Genomic DNA, 8,034 nt, shown 5'->3' on the forward strand with positions numbered 1-8,034 from the left:
AATTGGCAACAGCAAAGGCTGAAGAGAATAAAAGAAAATTTAATAGGGCCATAAAAGAGCTGAGAGATCTAATCCAAATTGAACAAAACCAAGGCATTCAAGAATACCTAGAAAACTTGACATCAACTGAGGCTACAGACTATTCGTTGTGGAAAGCAACAAAAAAGCTTAGGAGATCCCAGCAGCATAACGGACCTATTAAAACAAGCGAAAATAATTGGGCGAGAAGCAATAAAAAGAAGGTCGACATTTTCTCAAAACACTTAAAAAATGTTTTTAAGCCTTTCCAGTCTCAGCTACATAAAGATGACGAAAATAAAATTACTAGCTTTCTAGATTCCCCATTTCAAATGGATTTACCGCACGAGAAATTAACGGTCAAAAAAGTTAAACATACAATAATGAGAGAGATTAATATTAAAAAAGCTCCTGGTTATGACTTAATTACTGGCAAAATTTTAAAAGAACTATCAGAAAAGGCTATAAAACTATTAACATATATATTTAATGCTATGCTACGAATTAATTACTTCCCTAGTATCTGGAAAGTAGCTAAAATATTAATGATACTTAAACCAGGAAAAATACCAGAAGATGTAACCTCCTACCGACCTATAAGTTTATTACCAATAATCTCGAAAGTTTTCGAGAAATTATACATAAAAAAACTAAACTATATAATAGAAAAAAGAAAAATTAATCCAGAACATCAATTTGGCTTTCGCAATAAGCATGGGACTATAGAACAAGTGCATAGACTTGTAAACCAAATAAACGCTGACCTAAATGCCAAAGGATATTGTTCGGCTGCTTTCCTAGACATATCTCAGGCTTTTGACAAAGTATAGCATACGGACTTGCAGGTTAAACTAAAGAAACTTCTCCCTCATCCGGTCTATCAGCTACTAAAATCGTATCTCACTGACAGACATTTTATTGTAAATCAAGGCGATGAACATACCGAATTAAATCCCATATATTCAGGAGTTCCGCAAGGTAGTGTACTGGGTCCAGTACTGTATCTTCTGTATACGGCTGATCTGCCCACCACAAAAATAACTACTGTGGCAACATATGCAGACGATACAGCAATCTTAGCATCCCATGAAGATCCAGTCACAGCATCAATAAACCTACAAACCCACCTGGAGCAAATACAATTATGGTTGAAGACATGGCGCATTAAAGCCAATGAATCAAAATCCACGCATACCCTGCGTAGAAGAACATGTCCACCAGTAAATATCAATCATCTTCAACTCCCCCAAGCAGAGCATGTTAAATATCTTGGTATGCATTTAGATCGACGCCTAACCTGGAAGAAGCATATACTCTCTAAACGGAAACAACTAGGACTAAAATTATATCAAATGTATTGGCTCATTGGGCGCAAATCCAAGTTATCATTAGATAACAAGGTATTGCTGTATGAGTCTATACTCAAGCCCATTTGGACATATGGAATTCAACTATGGGGTACCGCTAGCAAATTTAATATATCCATCATTCAACGGCTCCAAAATAAGGTGTTGCGTGCCATTGTTGATGCTCCGTATTATATTTCAAATAAAGTGATACAACGCGATATTCCTCTAGAACCTATAACGAGTGTAATCCAATGTGTTTGTGTGAAGTACTTCGAAAGAGTGTCAGTGCATCCCAATGTACTCGCTAATCAGCTAAATATGCGACGTGATAGTGAAGTGCGTAGACTAAAACGTTTAACACCACCTGATCTGATTAGTGGACATATGTAGAGTTTAGAATAAGCATTAGAATAAGACTAATTAATTAAGATAATATTTTATACAGAAGATTGCTTAATGAAGTGATTTTCTACATGCCATGTATATATAATATAAACAAAAGAAATACTTATTGCCAATAGGGCAGATTCTGGACTCACGAAGAGTAATAAAAAAAATCTTATCGAATAATTTATAGGTTTTCAGCTACAATAATTTATAGGTTAGAGTTGTTTTATTATATTATATTTACATTGAACTCACTTCCACACCACCAATGAGGTAGAATTCTAGGGGCGTTTTTTATGTAGTGATATCCCCCTGTAGGACTATTCTATCCAATTAACAATCGTATATCCAAATAATGTATTTTGTTCCCATTAGAGAGCACATTTACCTTTTTACGTTTAGTTCCTGTTTCTTCGATGGTGCGTTTCCTTGTCAAGTCATACTCATGTATATTCTGAACAACTATACACATATCTAATGGACATAAAACTTTTACATTCTAGAATACGTTTTCGTACAATTATCGTATATTATTTATATAGACACCTTTAGTTGCTTCCACTCTCATCATCCTGTCTTGGAAATAATCAGCTTTAAATCATAATCCCATATCCGGAAAGTTTCAGTGAAGTGAATAACTGGGCTGTTCATTTCCAATCTACCGAATGTTTGTTAACGAATCCATCATTTCTCAATTCCTTCTTCATTGTGTCTGATCGAAGTTTTCCAAACCGAAGTTAGTAATAACCTTTCCTGTTTCCAGCATAAAGCACAATATATCGGCTATGAATTATTAATAAATGTTGTGTAAAAGAACCTAATCAATTATTATTCTAATTTTTACCTTTGTCCATCAACTTTAGTTGTCTCAACACTATTATTATTATCATCTTGCCGTGAGCAAATGTTAGGTATATTGGTTTCATTTTGACATATCCATGTCTCGTATAAATACACAAATTGAAATAACTAGTTTTTTTTATTTTATTATATTCTTTTAAACTTGGTATTCTTTTAATTCGGTGTTCGAGCGTATCAAGCAGCATTGCATCTCTTTTAAACTAGAATAAAATGAGAAAGAAAATATTGTCTGATACTAAAACGAATTTACTAATTGCGGCAGGCAATACATTAAACATATTGATTGTTCACAGAAACTTTAGACAGACTATATAATGTTAGGGAAGCAAGAGTCAAAATTCAAATTTTTATTACATTGTTCCATAGTATCTCTTCTTATTTCTAAATTATCTTTTCTATAAGGCCTATTAATACAAGTTTTAAATAATATACCGATATATATACTACCCATGAGCTTTTTGACCCAGATTTAATTGGTTTTTGTTTCTCCTACTATTCAGGTTAAACCTGAATACAATAAAAATTTTAATGATCTTAGTGTGGTCAGTCCAGGTCTTGTTTTTAGAAAATGGGGCTGGACATAAAATGGCGATTTCTCCGGGTAATTCGGTAGTCTGGCCGTGATTTGTTTTACGGGCAACATTAAAGTGGAAAGATGTACCACTATTAAACTGGACAAGCATAAAACTAAACTTTTTGTTTATTGTTTTATTTCGCGTTAGTTAAAATAAGCCAATAAAAACGAGTCGTAAAAAATTCGTGACAATAAAATGTTATCTAATATTAATGTAAAATTATAATATTAGCTCCTTATTATATTGGTGTTACATTACATTATCATTAATAAAAGAAGTATAACTCACATGTTTTTTCATACATTGATTACATAATCATGATATAAATAATCATAATTAAATTTAACACATGTTTATTAAAATATATTTTTATCGGTTAAGTTTTTATAAAAAAGTTTTCACTATTTAACAAAAGAATATAAACCATAGTTCTATATATTTTTATTCTTTTGAGCAGTATTGATTACTTGTAAAATAAGATAATAAGACACACTAAAGTGAGGGGTGCTGTTGTCATGAGTGATTTTAGAAGTCCAAGAAAAATGAAGCTCTTGATAAAGCTATAGCTGACATCTAAAGGTGTAGGAAGACGCATAAGTACAGGCATGTATTTTAAATTTTTTCCCAAGTAGTTTAAGAAGTCAAAAACCTTTTTACTGAATATTTATTGACGTTTTGGTACATACAGATTTAAATTTCTATATGAATATGAATATAATAATTTTATATTACATTGACGACAATTACTAAGCGATTTGGCGATCCTTTATTTTCTCTTACATCGGATGTAAATCCATCAGAAGCTTAACAGTTAGAAATTAAATGGCTGGTACCAGTGCTTCATGAATCTGTGACACCACAAGAATAAGATGAGTGATGAACTTGTGCAATGTTAAGTTAAGTTACTGAATACTTGACAATAAAAATTGTGATTATGTAAATAATTAATAAAAAGTAAAATAGAAAAAATAAAATAGTGAATTGTTTCCTTACTGCTGATACTACCTTCAAATGTATATATATATATATATATATATATATATATATATATATATATATATATATATATTTAGCCTATTACAACTCTTAATAAAAAAAGTGTCAAACATTAAACAAAATATTTGTATGTTAATATCTAAAAAAAGTCCTCAATTTGGTAAATTTGATAAATTGGTATCGGCCCCCTTGTTAAGAGTCATCGTTGCGTAATTTCGGTTTCATCTTAACAGTTTCACACATCAAAAGAAATACTATTAAACACACCATATCTATTATAAAAGTGTCAAAGGGCTTGAATGGAAATGAATGTGTAAGGTTTACAGAGCTATTGTAACATGGCTATATTCTAATTTAAGCATTGTCAAACTAATTTAAATAATAAATTCGCATAGATAACCGTGATAGGACGCGATAAAGTTGGAAAACTTTGGATCAGGTGCCCCTTAAGGCCATGTATATCGTTTACTGCCGAAATAAACACTTTACGACTGGCTGCCTGCGACGTTTTACTGCATATAGTCCTGTCGCAGGGCGCAATTAACCACCGCCCCAATAATACTTGCCAATGTGTGCCCTTTTATATTCTGCAGGGCCGTATAAAAAATGCAAGTCGCAATTAAATATTTACTTCTTCGGTTTTAGTTACATCGGCCGCGGGGAAGTGCCTTTTATTGTTTTTCCTTTCCCGAGCATTAACTGGAATCTATTTTTATGTAATTCGTGCCCTATTTGCGTACAGTTACGGTTTCCGCGCTCGTTTTTACGGTATCGTTTATTTGACGCCAACTGAATTTTACTTCTCAATTAATTGAAAAATTGCATCTGAAGGAATGATTTCGAAGAGTCTTTCTAATTTATTTCAGTCTTGAAGTATTCAATCTTTGTATTAGATTTTGTGAAACATATTTCTCCACTGTTGACACACTAATTTTATTTTATATCTTTCCAGTTTTCATTTTTTTAGTTTCCAACATCGTTCTTACATTTCATGCGCTTTTACTGAGTGTTTTCGGTTTTATTTAATATTTCAGTTTCTTTTATATTGACCTCGTACTAATAAATATCAAGTTGTTGCATATTATTACTCTGTTTTAAAATGCCGAAACCGTTACCTAGTCAAAAACTGACTGCGTCTGTATCTTTGTGTGGTATATATAAATTGCTGCGATTTTTATTGGAAATATTTTTAGCGTGTTACAGTTGCCCTGAATGTTAGTAAGGGCACGGTTACTAAAATATCTCAAAAAATAAAAAACAATATAACCTTAAATTCACCAAAAGAAACTGTCTTTATGCAAAAGGGATGACGAATCAAAATCAGTTTGATGTTAGCTGTATCAGAGGTTAAATATACGAAATGTATAAAAGCAGTAAGTAGTTTTTTTCAATCGAAACATAATTTATTACAATCATTTCAGAGAAAATTATTAGTCTATAAAGTATTCATAAAATGCTGAAATATATGCAGCTACTTGAGGGATATAGGACATCCGTTCATACACTGCTGGGTAATATAAGAATTAAGTGGTGTAAAGATAAACCACGAACGGGCTTAATGGAACTTTCAGACATTGCTTTTAAAAGAATGCAATTTTTAAAAACATATAACAAAGTCAAGGAACAATTATTATATTAATTTGTATATTTAGATGAGAGATGAATATTTCAGAATAGTACATTGGGTCACTCATACTACTCAGAATCAGAATATTACATTGGAATATTAAGTCCAAGGGTGACTACCATGGAGAAAGCAACCATAACTTGTTTTTGGAGTTATTTTAAAATAAGCTTTTAAAAAACTTGCAGGAACCATTAGTTACTATTATGAACAATGCACCATATCATAGTACACTGGTGGAGAAGATAATGCCCAATAACTGCATCAACAAAGACTGCAATTAAGGAATGGCTTAAGGTACATAAAATAAGTTTTGAAGAAACCATGTTAAAGGATGAACTATTTAAAAGTGTTACTCGGTAAATATAAATGAAATATTTAATTGCATTTTATGTAACTTACTTTTTTAGAAATATGTCTGAGAAAAGATACATGGTAGATCAGATTGCTGAACGTTCTGGCCACAGAGTATTACGTCTTCCTCCCTATCACTGCATAACTAATCCAATTGAGTTGATATAGGCTCTTGCAAAGAATTATTACAATACACATTCAGGTCGAGAAGGATATTCAAACCAAAGCTGTCTGGATTTATGGATAGAAGCATTGTCGACAATAACACCTTCGGTTTGGATGAGCTCGATTAGACATATTGAGGAAGAAACTGACAAATGGTGGATTCGTGAGCAAGTTTTTGATAGATTGGAAATAAGCAGCTTAGGTTTTTACTTGATTAGTGTTTCTAAAAGTGACAGTGCTTGAATAAAACATTATGAATGTTGGTTTATGACTTCAGTGCTGATAATTACCAAGACATAGTGATGGAAAAGAGGAAACAACTAAAGGTCAGTATATAATTAATATACTTTAACTGTATAAGACTACGCTAGGCTCTGTAAATATAATAAAACAGCACTAACCTGTAAATTATTGTGGCTGTGTAATTAATTGTAGTTCTACGAAATTGTATTATAGAGTGTGAAATATTTATGAGCATGTGTGTTATTGTTCAGATTGTGATTTGGTTTTTGATGTATGAGGAGAGAAATAATACTAACTGTTCTGCAGATATGGCAAATACATTAAGGAAAATGCAGGATTAAATGTAGTTTTATCAAGATATATACAGGTAGTAACAGAACAAACCCAGGAGAAATATAATAATATCAAAATGACTTTACAAGGAAACATTGCAACGAAGGTAACAAGAACTAAGCATAAAATGTAAATATGCTCTCTAACGAAACTAAAATACATTACTCAGATATACAATTGTTAATTAGGTGGACACTACTACATAAAATAACGCGCTGGAACTCTACCTATACTAGTGTGGAAAAAAGTTAAATGTAAATTTAATAAAACAGCTCTAACCTATAAATTATTGTGGCTGTGTAATTAATTGTAGTTCTTCGATGATATATGCGTTATATTTACTATAATGTTAAAATAAATTATGTTAGATAACATTTTTGTTTCATTATATATATAGATTAGAATTTTGTTATATGTCAAAGTCAAAATGTACTAAAACTCAGAGTTGATGCGGCAACATTGCGACGTTTTTACGTTATCAATTCGGATCACGTTGGTTCACTGCTGTTTTGAATAAAATTCTGGATCTAATGCCAGATCTCTCCAGTCCTAATAATTAAGAAGTATTCACAAATGATTTTAACATAAATTAAATTATTATATTCATACAACTGCATATCAGATGCATACAACTAAGCATTTTCACCAACTATTGAAGCAAACGTTTTAACCCAAAATGAAAAGATCTGTGGGTTATTTGAAATACGGCATTATTCGAATACTACCATTTCTTACTTTCTTCTTCTATATTAAAACTATTAAGGAATATTCTTTAAAAATGTCGAATACAGTAAGGTACATGGACTTCACCAAATCATATAAAAGTATCTCAAGTGAACATACTGGCAGAAAGACCAATATATTCATGTCATAATTCAAATAAAAATATATATAATTAGTTCGTACAAAAAACATTAACCAACAGTAATTGTTATTACTTTTAAATTTTTATATTATTTATACTCATGTAAACGTAATGATTCATAATATAGAAACATGTGAAAAAATCAATCAATCAATCAGATAAAAGCAAATAACTTATTATGATATGATATGATTATGATATACAATAAAACAAAGTGCGTTTGTTTAAATATACAAATAACAGATAAATGTTAATTTTTATTTA

This window comes from Rhynchophorus ferrugineus, unplaced genomic scaffold (genome assembly GCF_030347505.1).
Source record: "Rhynchophorus ferrugineus isolate W39M unplaced genomic scaffold, kcgeb_rfMv2 rfM2, whole genome shotgun sequence".
Taxonomy (NCBI): domain Eukaryota; kingdom Metazoa; phylum Arthropoda; class Insecta; order Coleoptera; family Curculionidae; genus Rhynchophorus; species Rhynchophorus ferrugineus.